Raw genomic sequence first — 21,348 nt, forward strand, 5'->3', positions numbered from 1 at the left:
AGGTAGATTTTGCAAGTTATTTTGTTTCATTTTCCCTTAACAAAAACAAAATCTGAAATTTGTTTTAGAAAGTTGTTCCTGTAATGAAGTCCCTGTAATGAAATACTTTATTTGATGCCTGAATATTTATTTGAAATACTAGGCCTTGAAGCCGTGTTTCTCAAAGTAAGACGTTTGGAACAGCTGTTCCAGAATCCCCCAGGAGCTTTTGAAAAATCTAGTTTCCTGTTTTTCCTTGTTATCTTTAAAAAGCCAGGAATTTACATAGTTTCATAAACTTTCCAAGTAATTCTTATGTACATGCAAGTTTGCAAACATGTTATTTTAGATGTATGTTTACAAATGTTTTCCTTTCCTTGCCAACTTACTGCAAATCTTGAACCTTTACAAAAGCATTAATAGTAATATAATAATAATAATGGCTTGTGTTTATTGTATATTTACTATGTGCAGGTATTATTCTAAACACTTTACATTATTATAACTCACTTCTTTCTCAAAATAATCCTGTGAGGGAGGTACTCTTATAAGTGGGGAAATTATCACAAAAAGACAAGTAATTTATCCAAAACCACACCACTCATGGGTGGGAAGCCGGCATATGAAAACAGTCCTGTGCTGTGGCTCTCAGCTAGAAGTGGGTTCCTCCACTTTCACGTTAGGCCCTCTTACTGTGTACTTCTGTCCCTCTGCCCTGGAGTGTCTGTATTCCCTCAGCCTGGGTTCTCCAAGAGAACCTTAGCTGTGCCTCAGTTTACCTCCAGAGACTGCATGCCAGTCTTCCATTTGCTGTGTAAATCTCCACTTTAGGGATGTTTAAGTATATAATAAGCATCTATTCTAGAACATAAAAGTTCAAGCCCTGGAATATCACTTTTTTACCTCTGCCCCTGAAAGATTCCTGTGAGATGACACTGCTAACTGTAGTTAACCCCTCCCTGTACCCTCTAAGGAAAACAACCACAACCAGCAGTAAAGTAGAATAAATTCCTAATGTGCTTAGGATAAAGGCAAAAATATTTTACCGTGATCTCTAAAACACTGTGTCTGAGGTTCAGGTATGATCTTACCAAAAGGACCTGAATTTGCTAGCTTCTTGTCTCACTCCCCTCCCCATCTGGCTTTGTTCTTTCAGTCCTCCCTATATTTCTTCTCACTGAGTCATTTTTGCACATTCTGTGCCTTCTGTCTGGAATGCTTTTCCCTCCCTTTTCCCCAAGGCAACTTCTGATACACCTTTAGATCTCAGATTGCAAGAGACCTCTTCAGGGAAGAGCCAGCCCTTCTCCCTTGCCTGCCAGGGTCAAATCTGTTGCTCTTGCCACAGTTAAAACTTAACATTTCTTTATGGCATTATTTGATTCATGTCAGCTTCACCTGCCATGCCAGCTTTTGTTCACCATAATGTACCTGGAAATAAGTGTTCAAAACATACTGAGCAGGACTCGATTTTGAGTCCCAGCACTTCCTTTTACAAGCAATGTAATCTTAAGCAAATTACTTGAGAAAACTTCAACTCAGAAATCAAGTAATTTGTTCTATTCAATGGGAAATAATCATAAGATTTTTGTGAGGGATAAATATCTAGTACATATTTAGGTAATATAATTATCTGGTATATGTAAAGTGCTCTGGTAAAGTGCTTAGCATGGAATCTGCCATGGTCGTGTAGTAAAAGATAGCTGCTGCCATCTGCTATTAACAGTGATAATTATAATTGTTATAATAATGAGATGTGTAGAACACATTTCCAACATTCTAACATGCCCTTTTTTTTTACCACTTTCTCTTTCATGGTGGGACATATTCCAGTTCCTTTAATCCATTTTTCTGTGTTATTCTTTGTAAATGTCCATATTTGACAGTATCTGAAACAGGGTCAATGCTAGCTAGCTAGGTTCCCTACTAAAACCCAGCCTGACATTTTTAGTGGGATTTTTGTGGCATAATAGGGTAAGACAAGTTTAGGCTTTTGATGCATTCTAATCATAACTATTTCAGGAATCTGGTTCCAATTTGAATAAAGAAGAACTTAAGCAGCTGCTCTGACTTATACTTTGAAAATTTTGCCAATTAATTTACCCCAGATTACATCTGGAATTTAATTTGACTTGTTCACTGTTGGTCTGTAAAACATCCAGAAATGGTCTTTCTTTAAGTTTCAGACAGTTGAAAAATATTTACATTCCATCCAAGTACATGACTTTGAAATAGCAGAGAAGTATGAATGAGTAAAATGAAAATAGGGAGTGGCTTCTTACCTGTATTCCTTTTCAACAACAGTGGTAGGTTGTCATGCCTCTTCTGCCCCCTTCTCTGAGCTCCTGTGCCTTTTATGTTTGGAGCCACACCTTGAGCGTGTTATCATTGGGTGGCATGTCCAGAGAAATGTGGAACCCCCGGCCCCAGTCCCTGCACCTTGGCTGCTTAGATGACACCATTTGTCTTTCTAATTGTTTAAGAAGTATCTTTGTAGTTTTCAAATTCTTCGCACATAAGGCATTTAAAAAATTTATCCCAGTGAGGACTTAGAACACTTCAGACAGCTCAGTAATTGCGTTTATGGAGAACTGCCTCAGATTGCCAGACCTCATAGAGAGGAAAGGATGATAGGGCAGAGATGAGGGAAATTCTTGAACTGTTTAATCTCTCTCCACTCAGTAGCACCATGATGATTTCTGATATTTTAGTTATCTAATCCACTCGCCTTTTGTTGGGTGATTGATTGCCTTTTGACCTTGCCATAGTAGATACAGTTTATCACCATCAGATGGCTCTTCCTAAAATTGAATCCTGCTTCTTCCCTCCCAGAAACCTTCACGGGCTCCCTGTTTGAGTGAACCCTCAGTTCCTTGGCTTGGTGTGCTAATTCTCCACAGTCCAGCGTCAGCTCCCCAGCCCCCAGATCCTTCATAGAACCTTCCGAGTCATAGCCTTTCATGTCTTTTCCTTTCTACCTCTCCCAACCCATAACCCACCTCTACTGACAAAATCCCTCCAGTCTCCTAGTGTCTGTCTGAAAGGCTTGATCGGCCCCAGCCTAACCTACAAGTGACTTTTCCTGCTTTTGAGTATCCTACATGTCACCCTTCTTACTGTGGTTAATTGTTTACTGTCTCATCCTGTTTACTGAGAGAGAAGCTTCTGTAGGTCAGGAACTTTATCCTGAACATCTCTATGGCTCTCTCAGTGCTTTTCTATTGAGAGCTCAATATCTATAGAACAAAAGAGATTTTAAATAATTCTTCATTGTATTTTACTTGAATTATCTCATCTCTGACAACTTTAACTATTCTTAGAATATTTGCAGAGTTTATTCAAAACTTCATGCAGTATCATGAGAATCTTTTTCTAATTTTAATTAAAAAAGTAAGCTAAAAATTATTTTTATGGTATTCTTTAACCTTGAGTGTTGACGCTCAGTTTATTCATGGTGTAGGGCACTGCCCATCTGATCATATGGAGCACCTAGGCCAGGGGACTTGCCACTAAAAGAAGGAAGAATGCTTGTAGCCCCTGCCGACAACTCCTCTGGGTGGTCACAGCCTAGGAGCGAGCTCAGACTGGAATATAATGTGGCCATGTTACGTTAGGCATTACAAGCACTATTTGAAGCAAACAATCTCTCCTTTTTAGTAGATGAAAACTTCGCAATAAATCTTAAAAACTGAGAAAAATGTCTTAAGACTGAAAAACTTCTGGTTACTTGCACCTAAAAATGGGAAAGTGATTAATAGGAGGATTTGAATTGTGTTCACATCAGTTGTCCAGACATGAGCCCTCTGTCACTAGGGGCTTTTGGCCCCCCAATTTTGTGCCAGACTAATTTTGCAGGACCGCATGCCTTTGAGCTAAGAATGATGTTGCTGGAATGAGTGTGGGTTGTTAATCCTATTGTCATTTTGCTGTATTCAAGGTGAGCACAGTAAGTGTTATAAGGAACATTTCTGGCTACATCTCAAACTGTACCAGTGTTGTGGTTGGGTGTCCACAGCTGAGGATAAGGATCCAGGGCAGAAGATCCAGGCATGGTCCCTTTTATGTTAGCCATGTTTTCGTGTACAACAGAGTTGCAATTCTGTGAATAAAACTGTATTTACTTTGAGAACTTTTATGACAGTTAGATACTGAATTCTCATAGAAGTTGCGTATATAACTGGTTGTGAATGTACTTTCTCAAGACACAGAGAGAGAGGGAGAGGAGGAGAGAGGGAGGGACAGAATGAATACGTATGTGTTGACACAATGTCATGTCGCTGAGGCTATTGTATTATTTCTCCTATTTCACTTTTGGGATAATTGAGCCTCTCATTAATTCTTTACCTCCTCAAAAACCACTTGCAAAAAAGGATTTTATGTTTTCCCTTCTAGCATTCTTTCTGCTTACTGCTTTAGAAAAGTTACTCATTTACTGAGCAAATATTAAGAACTTACCATGTGCCAGACTCTCTTTTAGGTGCTGGGATGCAGTGAAGCCAGCAGATAAAATTCTTGTCCTAATGAGGGAGACAGTCCTCAAACTTAAGTATACAAAAGCCAAGCTTTTTCAGACCATCAGCTGGGGAAAAGGTAGAGCAAAGGGAGGGAAGTTTTTAAGTGAAGACAAAATGAATTGAAAGAGTAGTCTTAGAAAGCACCTTTGAGCCATATTCTCTCAGGTAGTTGAAGTCAGTAGCTGATAGGTGTGGTCTGGAAGACTTTGCATCTGCTTTGGTCGCTAGCCTGCATGAATGACTTGTGCAGAAGCGAATCTGAACTCTGTCTTACTCCAGTTTAGATACCTTAAATTAGCATTTCATATGGAATGACACTATCTTGAAAATAGTTAAAATGGCCCTTTTCCTTTTCTGCATGACTGTTGTGGGTCAAAATAAGCAGTGGCAGTCACTGTGTTAGATTTCAGTCTTGGCAGGTACTTGTTTGATTCTGGACAACCATGGATTAGGAAACTTGATTTAGAGAGACTGCGTAGTCTCATATTAGCAGGGTGATGGCGATGTGGTGGTGAAGGACAGTTAAATTGAAAGCTTCCTGAGTGAGAAGAAACATTTCTGGGCCTAGCACATATTCAGCTTTTATAAGTTCCATGAACTGAACTTAGTACCTTTGACTCTCAATCTTTTATTCTCAGTTTATTGCTTTATTGGGGCTATTTAAAAAAAAAACATTTTCTTTTTTGAAGACATATTCTTGGCAGAAAGAGACCTCAGCTTTCTCTTTTAGATTATGGACCTTTTAAAACTAACATTGGAAGGTTGATTCTATACCACCACAATGTTTCTATCATGGAAAAAAAGAATGCATGTGTTACTTAAAATGTTTCTATATGTCTGAGAAGTTTCAGAGCCCTAATTCCTACATCCTTAATTAAAATTTATATCACTTTTCACAAACTGCACATCTCAGACTTGAGAGTTTATTTTGAAAAGTCTGTTTGCAAAGCCAAGCACACATTCATACCAGCATACATGATTATTTCAGTGATACCATCTTAAAGGGAAAAGTTTCAGAAAAATAGGTTGCTTCCTCCCAGAATGTTACAGGTCTTTGACAGGCCCTGAGAAATTCTACAACATTCTAGAGAAGACCTATTTCACCCAAAGAGTGGCACTGAGGCCTCAGCCCTGAAAAGGATTAGTCTTAACACTTCCTCCCTGGCAAAGAGAACTGCAGGGACCCACGTGGGGAGCCCTGTGTAGAGAGGGTGAGTTGAGGGTGGGTTTGGAGGCTCACCACCTTCATTGCTGAAATAAGAGTCACTGCTGTGGTCTGTTGCTGGGTCTCGTGTGGCCATAGGACAGGGAAGTGGGGCAAAGGGAGCTGGGTGAGTGTCTAAACAGGGGCCGGCAAATACTAGTCCTGATGCAGGCTGCGGAAATCAGCAAAGCCAGAGATAATAGAAACAGGAGTTCAGAAAAGCATGTAAGGGACCCATGCTTACAAGACTTGAAAACTAAGAGTGGGTGCTGGGCATGTCGTGAGGCAGAAATCCATGCAGAGGTACCAGCCCTCACTGTCCAGGGTTGCTTTCCTCCCAACTCCAGCCCATCTCAGGGATCCAAATCCCCAAGCAGAGGTGATTGTTCATTTGTTTGATCAACATTGTTAAGCATCTGCGGTATGTGTGAGGTGCTGTTCATGCAGAGGTGAATTTGTCCTTAAGGATTCACAGTCTAAGGTGGGAGGAGACCGATAAATAAATAACTACAGAAGGGAAAGAGCTGCCCTGAAAATGGCGGGAGGTGTGGAGCAACCACGTGCTGTGTCCAACCTGGCCACTCCCGTTATACCCGCAGGATTGCTGTCAGGGCCCCCTGCACTCCCAGAAGTGTGGGTCTCCTTTGGGCAAGGTGCTGGGGGTGTATCCTGGAGGAGGTGGGCAGCCCTGCCTGAGGAGCTGGAGGTTGGGGCAGGGGAGTCTTGAATGATGAGCTGCCACTTAGATAAGGCACAGGATTCTAGGCCCAGGGAACAGTTTTCCCATCAGAAGAATTAGCGAGGCTGTTGATTCAGTCATTCAACATATGTTATTTGAGTGCCTGTCATGTGCCAGGTACTACTAGTTCAGGTACTGGGCAAAATCTCAGCTCTATTAAACATATGTTCTAGCAGGGAAAGAGAGACAATAAACAATAAAATAATAATAATAAAGACATAATAAAGAGATACAATAATAATAAATTAGAAAGAGATACAATAATAAAGAGAGACAATAATAGTAAAATAAATGGTGTTTTAGATGGTGACAGGTGCTCTGGAGGAACATAAAGCCAGGGAGGGTGATAAAGATTGTGTGGGAATAGGGTGAGAATAAATAGGGTGGCCAAGGAACGCCTTACCTAGATGGGACATTTCAGTAATGTCTTGAAGAGCTACGTAAAGTACTGGGGGAGGAGTGTTCTAGGTAGGCAGAACAGCATGTACAAAAGTCTGTAGGGGAGACATAAAACATACAACAACATGGCATGGCAGTGGTCTGAACTCAAGTGGTTTCCAAAGGCTGGAATGTGGGGTGCTAGCTGGGAAGAGGGAAATAATATATGGCAGAAAAGGAAGAGCAGACCTGGGTCATGAAGAGCTCGTGTGCTAAGGATTTGCACTTTGAACCGGCAGAACGGGAGGTTGGCCTTGAGGTGTGAACTGTTCTGGAGGCGCAGAGGGAGAGGAGCTCAAGGAGAGTGAAGCTCAGGCGTCTGGGGGGCTTTGGCAGTGATCTAGGCTAGAAGGGAGAGGGACAGAAGTCCTGGAAATGGGGGGCATGTCAGCGGCAAGTCTGTAGAACTAGTGGAGGTGACTGGAGGTGGTGAGGAGTGAGGAGGAAGGTGGAGGCTCAGAAAGCAGCCAGTCATGACTCCTGGTTGGGCTGCGGAGCAGGGGGCCCAGCAGCTTCCCAAAAGCCACAGCAGCCTGGAGACAGGCTTGTAAAGCGGTGGCTGGTACTTAGAAGAGCGTGGCTTCGGTGGTCTTTTGAAAGAGACTTGGAATAAGGGGGCTTCTTCCCTAGCCTGATTCCCAATTTGGGGACAGAGTAACTTGTCTGAACTTGGGGAAGAGAATGTGTATATAGGCTTACATTCCCAATATTGGATACCTTCTGCTCATAGGCAGTCAGTCACTCAGCATTTACTGTTTGTAAATGCGCTGCTGAAAGTTCTTAAGTAAAATTTTGAATTTCTCCCGAGCATATGAATTCACCGTGTAGCTGTTCTATTTTAAAGGAAATCATTTATTCAGGATGTTAGTTGTCCATACCTCTCACCTCTTTGGCTGTATGTGGCTTTGACCTGAACTTCCTCTTCAGGACACAGTTACAGTTTGGAAAGTGAGTAGACCAGCTTTGCTGTGCTACCTCCCCACCCCTGTGTTTTCTGCATTTAGGGTCCTTGGTTAGATGTGTATATTTTTAAGACAGTGCAGTTTTTGTAGTTTTGTTTTCTTACTCCTTAAATCTGATTGCTTGAAATTTCAACACAGAGACATTCCCTCTTGTCATCGATTCCCACGGTTCCTTATCTCATTTATTTTCTCCTCCTAGGCCTAAGAGGAGCTGTGTGTCTTCTGACACCAAATATTTAGTTTTTTCTAACCTCAGCCAGTTCTCCAACACCAGCTTGGTGTCTAACAATTTGTTTCTGACATCTCCCCAGAGTTGTTGGGGATCCCACAGGTTAAGGGCTCAGTCTCACAGGCGGCCCCGCGGCAGATGCCCCCTGCAAATGGCGTGTCCAGGCAGCACACCTGTCTACCGCCGACTACTTGGGAGCTTCCACACCCCATCTCAGGTTCAGTAATTGGCTGGAATGGCTCACAGAAGGCAGGAAACACTTTACTTATGTTGGCTGGTTTTTGATAAAGGATGCAACTCAGACACAGGTGAATGGGAGGGATGCACTGGGCAAAGTATGAGGCAGGAGAACTGAGTTTCCATGCCTTCCCCGGCACACCAGCGTCCAGCACGCTGGTGCCTTCTCCAACTCCAAACTCCCCAAATCTCCTAGTTCACGAGTTTCTCACCCAATCTGCAGCTCCCTCCCCTTTCCCCTTCCTGGGGATGGGGAAGTGGGACTAAAAGTTCCTGCCCTCTAATCATGCATTTGATCTTTTTGGTGACCCCACCCCCCGCAACTTCCCCAAGCTGTCTAGGGGTCCCACCATGAGTCACTTCATTAGCAGAAATGTAGGTGTGGGTGAAGGGGTGAACTTCATGCCTGCTACTATGTACTCAGGTAATTCTAAGGGTTTAGGAACTCTGTGTCAGGAACCAGCAACAGAGAGCAGATGCATTGCTCATTATACCCCGAGTGGACGTGTACATACATTGCCCTTGAGTGTTAGCTTCTCAAAGCTGAGTTAATATTGGAGTTTCTGTATGGTTCCTGGAAATCTGACTTAGTGGGTCTCCTTTTTTCAAGAAGTGACTTCAGGGTAGTTCACCAGTTCAATTCAATAAACATTAAATGTCCTGAAGGCTCAGTTGTTGAGCTTTCCTCAGGCCCCCTCTCAACATTTGCCCTGGCTCCCATCCAGACCCCTTATGTCCTTAAGGACATTGCTCTTTAATCATCTTCCCTCTCCACTATATTAGCGACTTTTCCTTCTTCTGTTCCATTCCTGCCAACATACGAGCTATAATATTTCTCTTGATTCCACGTCTCCTAGCTGTCACAACATTCCTTTCCCTTTATTATAAAACTCTCTGAAAAAATTGTCTCTAGTTTCTCTCTTTTTCTTAATTGAGTTCTCTCTAATTGGACATATCTCCTGCTAAGCTAATACTGTTCTTTTCAAGGTCATCTGTGATCTCCATGTTGTTAAATCCAAGAGTCAATTTTTGAGTCTTCTTCCTTTAATTACGAGTGACATTTGACATTGTGACCATTTCCTTCCTGAAACCATTTTAAAGTTTGGCTTTCTGGCCTGCACCCTTTCCTGTACTCCCACTGGCTGCTCCCTCTCCGGCCGCTGCTCAGTGCCTCTTCCTCTCTACTTCTGAATGTTTGGACGTCCAGGGGTTGGGTTCTGGGGCTGTTCTTTTCTCCTTTGTAGGCACTGCTTAGATGAGCCCATGTGGGCATTAAATACTCTCTGCCTGCTGATGCTCCCAGATTTAGGTCTCCCACTGGACCTCTCCCCTGAGTTCCAGGCACTTCAGCTAAGTCAGCTCTTCAGTATCTCCTTGGGTATCCAAGAGGCATCTCTAACATTAGAGTGCTTCAAAGCAGACTTTGGCTTTACCCAATCTGCCTCCTCTATCTCATCTCAGTCAGCATGAATATCCTCCTTGGGCTGCTCATGCCACAGGCTTTCTGTGCTCTTCTTTCCTGCCCCACATTCAGTCTGTCTTGGGGTGTGTTAGTCCTGCCTTTATATAATCCATCCTCACCAGCTTCAGTGCCACCATGCTTGTCCAAGCCACCCTGCTGTGTTGCTTAGATTATTCTGGTAGCCTCCTCCCTGGTCTCCCGGCTTCAAGTCTGCTGTTGTCTCCTCCTCCCACACCTCACCTCTCCAACCATCTTTTCTCCACAGATGTTGTAGTTGCTGCCAAAAGTGATTTTTTCTAAAGATGCCCACTAGATTGCTTTTCTTTGCTGCTCAAAAACCTGTGGTGACTCACAGGTAGCCTGCAGGGCTCCACTTGCTGTGAGCACTGTCCACCCACCTGCCTTTGTTGCTTCTCAACCCTTTGCCAAGGCCACAGGGGCCTCCTTGCTGCTGCTCCACATGCCAAGCGCCCTGCATTGCCTGCTCTTCGCCCGAGAGAGGCTGACGTGTTCCCTCACTTTCGTTAGGAAGTGTCTTCATTGTCAGTGACTGTTACCTAAAACGGCATTATTTGAAAATAAAGAATCCATGCCAGTAGTAATGCAATCAACAGTTCCTATTTCTATAACATGAGGCAGGGCAATAGGTTTTTGACATTTCTCTTGACTCAATATTGCTGTAATGTTCAAATTGTAGTCTTTTTATTCTGGTAAACCTACGTCTGTGTGTTTGCACACTGAAGATTTCCTAGATGGTGTGAATAGTTTTGAATGTTACAGTTTTAAGTGATAAATGAAAATTTTTTGAGAAATTGCCTTTCTTGGCTATGCTTGTGAGGGGGCTCATAAATGTTAATGAAGATTTATCTACCTATCATCCATCCATCCATCCATCATCTCTCCCTCCCTAGGAAACAAAGAAGATCTGTATATGTATGCATGGATTTTAGTTAGACCGGTTGAATTATTTGGCCTTTTATAATTCAAAGATATGAGGAGTTTGAACAGGGCCTAATTATTATATCCCCTCATATTGAAACTTGATTGGAGGCAGCTTAAAATTTTACAGTCAGTAGCTTTTTAAAAGTCAGAGCAAAGGAAACAAAATAAATTAGACCCAAGTGCATGTTAATACTATGATGTCATCTGTCGTTATTGAACTTAGATTTTTCATTTCCTGGTAGTCAAAACAAAAAGGGAAATATCAGTTACAAAATTATTTTTGCACATAAGATCAAAGCACATGAGTTGCTCAAGAGAAGCAAAGTTTGATTTCTCTTATGGGACTTAGGATATGAAGGATGTCATCTTGCACAACATCTCCATTAAATTTCCCTGCAGAAAATAGCATGAATTTTATATAACTGCTTCTTAGGCCATTTCCCTAAGTGGAAGCATAGAACATAGCACCACAGCACAGTTTAGGAAAAGCAGGTCTCTAAGACACGTAAGTCAGTGCTTGTCATTCTGGGCTACTCCACAGAACCACCCCAGAATTTTACCTGAGTCTGTGAAGCATGTGTGAGGGGGAACTAGGCATCAGCTGCCAAGGGGCCTCCACTGTGCATCCAAGCTTGAGAGCCAGTGGTACAAGTACCTTAGTGATGGTTTGACTTGATTCAGGAACAGGAAGAGCAGGTAGATTGCAGTTTCTCTTTCAGGTGATACTTTGTGACAGTTTTATATGTTCCTTTATTTGTATGCTGTTTTTTTATAACTGGGCTTTGAAGTAAAGGTGGTCTAAAACAATTAGATTAGAGGTTGTATTCTCTGGAAAGGGCCCGGAGTACATATACTCTGTTGTCAATAAAAGACAGAACCTTAATTTTAAAACCCACTGAGTAACAGGGTGGGCTGTCATCATTTTATGAAGATTGAAGAAGCAAAGCAAGACTTGTTTAAATAGATGATCCCACCACTCTAGAGATTAGGCCGTAAGACATAACAAACCGAAGATTCTGTAGACTGGAACTAATTTATAATGGTGATTAGGCAACTATATAGGGCACAGAGATGGTCTTTGGGCCTTGGAAGTCTTTGCAGAAATTGGTGTTTTTCTGGTTAGTAGGTGTTTAAGTACACATATATGGAGAAAGCAGAAATATATGTACCTATGTGTGTGTCTTTTTTTAACCTTAAGCAATAAAGTTAGGAACCATGGAATATTTTTAAGAACTGGGATTCCCTTTGGAATGCCTGTTTATACAAATTGCAGAGAATTCTTCCTTTAAGTGTTCACAGTTTTGAAGCCTCCTGAGAAACAGGGCTTTGTTCCAAATCTTTGTAGATTTTTTTCTCTTTCACTAAGCCTGCTATTGGCATTTAGAAAGCTCTGGTGGAGGTCTTTTGGCACCATTCCAGGACATATCTCTGATTTGATTGGATCCAACAGCATGCCAGCTCTCAGTGCTGAGAAAGACACATGGGGAAGGAGCAGAGAGAGGACTGTTATTATGGCTTTTCTAGTCAGTCTACTAACCAATTTAAGTTACAAAGTTGTAATGTGTGGAGTCTTGAAGATTTATTGGCTTATTTATCTAACAAATATTTTGTGCCCCATCTCTGCAAGTCCCAGTGATTTTCTTGCTGTAGAAACTGTGCTCTGAAGAACATAGATTCCACGACAGTGAAACTCTGTGCCTTCTTCCAGGGAGGAGGTCTTTTGTTTGGGGTGGAGTGGGTGGGCCAAAGGGGACTGTGATGGGTGACTCTTAAGAGGCCATGGCGAAGGGAGAGCCTTTGAACTTGAGGGTCTGCTGAGCAGACACGGTCTTGTTTCCATCTTTACACCCTCCAATCCTCCAAGACTAGGCACAGTTCCTGGTGGCTTGTAGGGGCTTGATGGATATAGAACACAAGAAGAAAGCTAGGGTAAACATGATAATTTGCTTAAGGGGGACCTAAGAAAGTGACTATACATATTTTGGAGAAGAGAGGTCGTATCAGCGGGGGCTCTAGAAAGGGTAGAAGCGGGATATTCTCATCAGACTCTAGAGATGACTAATTGCTTTTTTGCCTTTTGGTTCAAGAACTACCAAGATTCTAGAGTGTTAGTGCAAATATAATCACACTTTGCCTTTCTAAAGCAGAAAATTTTATGTCATCATTTGCCTGTGTCTTCAAATAGAATCTATACAGACTAGCATTAGGGAGAATTGGTGAATTCTAATAACCTAAAGTGAAGAATTTCAGCTACAGAATATAAAATAGACTCCCATTTCTCTTTAATTTTCTTCTTTGAGTATCTTAAATCCATAGAACTCTTTCTTTGTAAATATATGAATGTGTACTTACATTTACATACTGAGTAACATTTCTTTAGATTTCTCCTTTACTAGCCTATTTATAAACCATTGGTAAGCAGGTTTTGAAAAGGCTATACATTAATTTTGTCCATTTCTTGCATGAGTTGGAGAAAAGACCATGTTAGAACTCATTACACAAATTTATTTTGAGCATAAACTGTGTCAGACACTGAGATGGTGAGCTGTAATTCCTGCTCTCAAGGGAAGGAAACTATGAGCAAAAAAGTCTCCAAAAATTAAAACACCACATGCTAGTGGTATAATAGATGCATAAATGGAATTTTATAGGTACATAGGTAAGGGGCCTTTAGAACAAAGGTACTCATCGAGGGCTTCCAAGAAAAGAGGTGTTAGGTGGGGACAGTAGGCAGAGCAGAGGACCGATGGGGAGATGATCCAGTAAAGATAGCCAATAAACTCATGGAAGGGCCTGGCTTGCTTTGTAGTTTGTAGCATACCCATGAGGACCGAAGCTCTCAGAGCTTGGATTTTGTGTGAATAGCCTGTCTGATTTTGACCTCTCGGGGTAAGCAGAAACCAATCTGGATATATATGAAGGACGTTTTGAAGGTCCAGATTTTTTGTTGAAGATAGGAACTTGTCCTGAGTTTATGTTCCATAATAAAAACATCTACCGGCTCTGTGGATAGCTCTCAAGGACCAGCTATTTCTATCTTGAGTGCCTCAAGCAGTCTGTTCTCTCCTCTCCTGCTAATGTGGGAGGATTGTTGCTGGTTTTCAGGACTTCATTCTTAGTTTCTCCAAGTTTGGTCTTTAAGGGCTAAGTCTTTATCAGAAGATATTTTCCCTTTGCAGATGTGTGGTAATAAATGCCAACTGCCTGCTTGTGGATCTGAGTGTTTCTTCCTCACAAATATGTATATGGAATCTGTGTATGTGACATTTCAAGGCAGTCATTTTCTTGTGGCCACTATCCAGTCATAATGACATGGCTGAAAAAACTTGAAAGCAGATGTTTGAGTGCTCTGTATTTGAGTTCATCTTGGAGCTCTGCTTCTGTATGATGGAATGATGCAAGAGTTATTTCAGCCTGCTTTGTAACTGTCAGGGAGCCTTTTTGCATGAACATTAAATCTTCCTCTAGCAGTAGCTCCAAGCATTGCTGCTTTATCATCCCCTGCCAAAAGTGCTGGACCACGCTTTGCCAGAGTGGTCAAGAGCCAGGGAAGCTTGTCAAGCAGGGAGTGACGTGTTCACATTTTAGAAGGAGGAGGGGTGGAGGGGTGTAGGGAAGCCAGCCTGCTTGCTGAGTGGCATATGGTATTTTGGGTTTACCCATTCTTATGTGGCCACTTTGAAGCCATTTTTAAAAGGCAGGCATTTTAGCATCAAAGAAAAAGAAAAACACGTGAAAATAGTAACCAGTACTGTGCAGAATAGAGCTCCTGGATCGCTGAGCCTTCCTTACCTTATCGTTGAAGTCCCTTCTCTAGGGTGAGCTCCCGGAATGGGATAAGGGAGAGAGTGGGAGTGAGAACCATCTGAAAGACACACCCAAAGAAAGAATAATTATCTTTTGTTGACCACTCAGAGATGACGGCCCTCCCAGAGAGAGCTGTCAGTCACCCCAAGCCCAGAGCACTATCCTTCTCTGAGAAGGCTTCTAGCTCCAGGTCTGATGCTCAATCCTGGTTTCCTTTTTTTAATTGCTGAATTTCTTCTTAACATTGAAACATGGATTTGGCTGTATAATAATGAAACTCATTTGTTTACTGTTTGGAATCCAGAGGAAAGATTTCTGCATTTTGTCTATGTCCTGAATTTGCAAACCTTATTTGAATTGGGTACATGTTAAACCCCATGGGGGAGGGGAGCCTCTGGGCTACAATAGGATCCTTTCAGTGTAGGAATTTCTCAAACATTTATCTAACACTTCTCTATGGTGCTTAAGAAAGTGAATGTGTTACACTTAAAACCAGAGTAGTTTTGGAGAATCACAGAACCATAGTTATGGAGAACAAATGATACAAACTTGCTTTTAGTTTTAACAAATTTGGAGAAAAAAATACTGTTACAGGAACACATAAAAGCAAGATGCAATGGGGACTGGATTAGGAATGGAGAAAGAGCATGGTAGTGAAACAATGACATTATAGTTTGATGGCATTGTATTGAGATGGCTTGTGAAAACGTCTTGGTTGCACAGAAAATCTCTAGCTTGGAAAAAACGTCTAGAAAAGAGTTACTGAAGTTTGGTCCAGAAATGAAGAGCTTGCCTTTAGCAATACAAAAAACTGGTGATGGAGAGGAGAGGAAAGGATGGATCTGAAAGGCATTGAGTACCTGGATGAATCAAAATTTTAATTAAAAATTTTTTTCTTGCTGGTAAGCATCCCTCATGCTTGAGGGAAAGGTTTTGCTGCTGTTGTTTGTAAGTAAGCCACTTAGACCAAGATCTGTCATCAAGTGACCAAATAGTTTAAATAGTATGTGATTTCTCTAAACTGAGCACCTGAAGGCCGGAATAATATCATTTGTATTCCTCTGCCTGACACTTTTCCTGGCACTTAGAATGCTTATTGAATTAATGAGTACTATATTTCCTTAAAATTATTTCCAAAATGTTTCTTTTTCGTGTATCATGATATGAATTTAGCTGATAACCAGGAAGTCTCCTTATTTTTATTACTTTGCCACTTCACTTTCCTTTCTACACAATAATATGTCCAAACTCAGACCTTCCATTGTACAAATACAGTGGTCTGTTGTGTCTGTGTACTTATGTGTGTACATGTGCATCTCTCTTTATAATTAGGCATATTATTATTTGTTGACATCATTGAATTTTACATCCACTCTATGAAATGGTGGCAGATCTCGCTCTCCAAAATGTGAGTAGATTTGTGGCCTTGATTCTTTGTGGTAAACATGCAAATCTAACCTTGGCTGTCCTTTTGATCCTTTATTGAGCATCTGCTCCATTTCAGACACTGTACAGGGAGCTTTGTAAACACCCTCTGCACAGCTCAGTGAGGCTGGAAGCACAGAACAAAGCTTGATGATGTTGGTAAACTACTACTGCCCACTCCCTCTCTATGCATTTTTTTCTTTATAAACCAAAGAATATGTACTTAAGGTTCCCATTCAGATGCCATCTCCACCCAGTGCCTTCCATGATAACCGCAGATGGATTTCTGTGCAATTCTTATGTACGTAGTGTCACGCAAGGTCCCCAGTACAGTGTCTTCTTGTGTGGATGGGCGTCCCTGTGTCTCTCCCTGCTGCTCTCCCTGCTGCTCTCCCTCCCCATCATTGCATCCTGTGTACATAGCAGGCATGGGGACTGACAAAGCTAGATGATGCCGAATGTTGTAAACTAAAAAGGATCACTTTACTGACCAGTCTTGTTTGGGATCGGTTGTGAAATACCTTAGATCGGAATGTGTGTTTCAAAGTTAGACAAAGACATAGGAGGTGGCACATTTTTAGGCTTTAAATCAGTAGGCAACATCTACTTGGAAAATCATTGTGTTTAATGAATAAAACATTAAGTCCTAGGGATCATTAGGCAGGTCTTTGGAATAACTTCTCCTGGATTGTTTTTTTCAGGAATTAGCCACCTGTAATAAAGTCATAGAAACTATGAAATTAGTTGAAATAAGTTATTTTACCAAAAAGTTTGGAAACAATGATGTCGGGAATTTGTTTAAATGTATTTACCTTGAACGAGAAAGGCTATTCTTATAGTTTGTAACTATGTAATAATTTTTACAAGAGTTGGGTAGTAAAATTGTTAGGATTCTTTTGTTAAAAGAGATACTAAAAATACTTGAAGGGCTTATTGAATTTGAATTAAGAGCTCTGTTGTCTACTTGTTCTTTTCCCCAAATCAGGTGTGTTTTGTTAATTTCTGGAGAGGGGAAATAACATAATTTCCTTCTTGCTCTCTGCTTCCTTCCAGCCTGTGTGCTGGCATATGCGTTGGGTTCAGATTTTTCTGCATTCCATGACATGCCTTTCTCAGTAATAGTAATTTTTGTCCTTTTCTCCATGTCTTCAGGATATTGCGATGTGTTAATTTCCTTTTCCCACCCCCATTTATTGTTAGATTTTAAGCTTCTAGAGGATAGATTGTGATGTATTAATTTCCTTCTCCCACCCCCATTTATTGTTAGATTTTAAGCTTCTAGAGGATAGATTCTCTTAATCATTGTCCTCAGAACTGCACAGTGAGTACAGAGCTTCTCACCTCCATTGATGCCCATCAACTCTCCAAGCGGGAATGTTCTCCAGATTCCACGTGCTTTTCCCTTTTAGTTAATAGGGGATTGATTCAAGACAGTAGAAACCATTTGCACTTCATTAATTTGTGAGATAAGGCTCTGCAGCTGGGAAGACTGATGAACTAGAATCAGCCTGTGTGCTGTTGACTGCTTGCCAAGCCCAGAGCAGGATGCTACCCCAGCGGGCGCTTTCCCCTGTGGTGTCTCAGCGCACCATTTTCAGAAGGAAGTTGTCAGCAGCCCAAGGGATTACTCCTAAATTCCAGAGGGTTGTTTCCAGGCCCTGGAGGCAGATGTTTCCTTCGCATTGCTTTCATATCTCAAGTCCAGTCCTTTTCCTTCCTGGCATAACTTAGTCTCTCCAAACCTCTTATCCACTCCCTAAAGCATGTCTCTAGTACCTGGCTTTTGCAGTCTACCTTTGAAAAAGACCCACCCCTTGGCCCAGTCCACCTGCATATCAGTTTCCAGAATTGACTCTGAGCCAGCCAGCCCTGGACAAGGGCAGCCTTGAGGATCTCCATTGTCATTTTGGTAATGGTCAGGCCCACGGAGTTGGAAGCATTTACATGTGCCTAAAACTTCTTCCCAAGAGGATAATAAATTTTCAAAAATCTTGAAAGAAGAGTATACTCTTTAAAAGTGCTCTTTGCTGTTTGTTTTGGATTACCTTCCATAACTAACGTGAACTTTTGAAATTAAGAGCTTTTCCCTGTAAATTCTAAAACTGGAATAGAAGAGTTTCTTGTTTAATTACACAGGGATTTCTGATGTTCCTTAAAACGTTATAACACATGCGAACCATTTTATGTATACACCAAACATTCAGATACTGTGTTTTTCAAGATTAAAAAAATATTAAATATTGAGAGACCTGATGTACACTGAGGTTGACTCAGACAAACTATGAAATATCACAAAAACACTGTGAAGTCTATTTTTCAAAAGCCAATGTAATTTTAAAGGAAAGAGAAACTTATTGTGCCCACTTGTCATGTCTTGTTTTAAAGCCTGACTTTGAGGTTTATTTGATGCTTTACTGTTGTCATTTTGGAACAGATGTCATTTCAAAATGATTCATCCTCGAAGAGATTATTTCTGCTTGTAGCTAATAGAAACAAGCCCTTTCTGATTATGTAACTGAAAGACAGCAGTATGGCTGCTTATATTTAAGATATGTGAATGTATCCACAAACTTAGAAGATTGTGTGATAAAATGTTCTTAGAAAAATGGTTGTAGCTCATTTATTGAGATGATGAAGCCTCACCTGTACTCTGGTGCATGGCATGGCATGGCATAGCATCCCACTTATATTGAGATGGCAACTAGGGACCTCCTTAAGTTTTAATGTTTAGTGAGAAAAGTACAATGCAGTTCTTGTTTTTGTTGTTTTTGTTTTTGTTTTGACTAATCGTTATGGCATGGTATGCCTTTGTGCATCTCAGTTCCTTTCAGCCTGTCTCTGTCTTCGTTATGTTAAGTATGAGTTCTGTAGGTGGTACATAATTGAGTTTTGCTTTTCTCTCCATTCTAAGATTTTCTGCCTTTTAATTGAAGTATTTTGTCCATTCATATTTAATTTAATTATTAATAAGATTGAGTTTAGGTCTATCATTATTTTATGGTTTATTTATCATTATTTTAATGATTTATTTTACTTTATTTTTTTATTTTCGTATCATTAATCTACAATTACATGAGCAACATTATGGTTACTAGACTCCCCCCATCATCAAGTCCCCACCACATGCCCCATTACAGTCACTGTCCATCAGCGTAGTAAGATGCTGTAGAATCACTACTTGTCGTCTCTGTGTTGTACAGCCCTCCCTGTGTCCCCCACCCTGTACATTATGTCTGCTAATCGTAATGCCCCTTTTTCCCCCTTCTCACCGATCCTCCCCAGTCTCTTTCCCTTTGGCAACTTTAGTCCATTCTTGGGTTCTGTGATTCTGCTGCTGTTTTGTTCCTTCAGTTTTTTTTCTTTGTTCTTATACTACACATATGAGTGAAATCATTTGATACTTGTCTTTTTCTGCCTGGCTTATTGATTTATTTTAATTTATTTTCTGTTTATCACCTTTGTCTTTTTCTCCTCTTCTGCCTCTTTTGGATTATTTGAATTTTTTTTTTTTAGAATTTCATTTGAGTTTTTTAGTTAGCTATTTAGTTGCACTTTGTGTTATTATCTTAGTGGTTGTTTTAGGTATTGTAATATACATCCTGAAGTTTTCAGGATCCGTATAGAGTTAATATTACCATTTTATGTAAAATACAGAAGCTCTCCCTTGAAAGCATTTAAGTCCATTTACCATCCACCTCCCCCCAGTCCTGTTATGTTCGTTTTCATATTCTTCCCTTTTTACTTTATATTGTACATTTTGCCCATTGCTATTTATTTTGAAGAGAGTTTACTTTTGTTCTCTGTCTTCTCTTGTTCTGAGTCTTGGATTTTTAGGAATGCTTACCAATGTTGTGACCATGTAGGGGTAACTGTATTGCTGTGGATATATTAATTTACCATGTTTATACTGACATAGGACAAGAATGCAATAAAGCTTTCCATGATAAAAAGTTATAGTTAATTGTGATAAATAATTACAAAAACTTATTTTCCCTAGTCTTCCCTTAAGGTGTGATAGGATGAAAGTCTGGTGGAAAAGCATGACACTAATTTAATGAGGTGATATTTTTCAAGAGGTTGAATGTTTTCTGAATTGAGAGTATGAGACAATTACAGATGTACATATCTGCAGTAGTATTTTATAAGGAAAGCCAACATTGTACTTCTCCTTAAAAACAAGCAAGCAATGATCAAAACCGAAAGTTTCTGTGATGAATGCCCTTGTACTGTTCACCATGTAAGAATTTATTCACTCTGTAAGAATTCGTTCACCATGTAAGAACTTGTTCGTTATGCTTCAGAAGATTGGAGACTGACGAGAATTAGGCTTGAGATGGATTAATGATTGTACATTGAGCATTGACCCCCCTATACTGAATTTTATTGTTGTTAACAACCATTTGATCAATAAATATGAGAGATGCCCTCTCAAAAAAAAAAATAAATAAAAAATAAAAAATAATAATAATAAAAAAAAATTGAGATATAATTGACATACAACACTGTATTAGTTTCAGGTGAATGATTCCATATATGTATATATTACAAAATGATCACCACAGTAAGTCTGCTGAACATTCACCACCACACACGCACCACATGCAATCTTTTTTTCTAGTGATGAGAGCTTTTAAGATGTACTCCCTTAGCAACGTTCATGTGCACAATACAGTATTGCTACCCATAATCGCCATGATGTACAGCACGTCCCAGGCCTCCTTTATTTTATAGCTGGATGTCTGTACCTTTTGATCCTCTTCACCCTTTTTGCCCATCTCTTGCCTCTGGTAACCGTCAATCTGTTCTCTGTATCTATGAATTCATTTTTTAAATTAAAATTAAAAGTTTTGAGATTCCACATAAAAAAAAAAAAAAAAAAAACAAGCAAGCAAACCTTAAGGTTACTGTGCAAAACACTCCACACAAATTCCTTCTCCTTTCCTTCCTTTCCATGTCCTTCTTGTGGACTACCTTGGCCCTTGATCAGGTTCAGTATGAAGTTAGAAATTTGTAGAACAGTTTGGGGTTAGGAATTTTTTAAAACATACTTTTTTTGTTGTTGTTGACTAGCTTTAGAAATACCCAGAGCTAGAAAGGAAAGAAATAGTTGAGATTTGTAGATATCAATTGTAAATGAGAATCTGAAGATGGAGCTATTTTAACAGGGTTAAGTTCAGAAGCAGAATTTCCCTAGTGTGATTTGAAAGTATTCTAGGATTCAGGGTTGAATGAAAGGGAATAAATACCATTTTGAGAACTTCTGAAAGCAAAGACATGAGACAAAAAAAATAGAAATAGTTGTCTAAATTCAGGAAAGTTTCCTGAGACAAACTAAAAGACCTCAGAATGGATTAGACTGTTTTAGGGAATGATTTATCAAGCACTTCATTAGAGGAGAGCTTGAGAGACT

At 40.4% G+C, this 21,348-nt stretch overlaps 1 protein-coding gene across 6 annotated transcripts in view; it reads left to right on the forward strand.

The window, feature by feature from the left end:
- MYO1B (myosin IB) overlaps positions 1-21,348 on the forward strand; it is a 161,706-nt gene that overhangs the window by 47,815 nt on the left and 92,543 nt on the right. The gene's annotated exons all lie outside the window — the stretch shown is intronic.

Source organism: Manis javanica, chromosome 12 (genome assembly GCF_040802235.1).
Source record: "Manis javanica isolate MJ-LG chromosome 12, MJ_LKY, whole genome shotgun sequence".
NCBI lineage: Eukaryota > Metazoa > Chordata > Mammalia > Pholidota > Manidae > Manis > Manis javanica.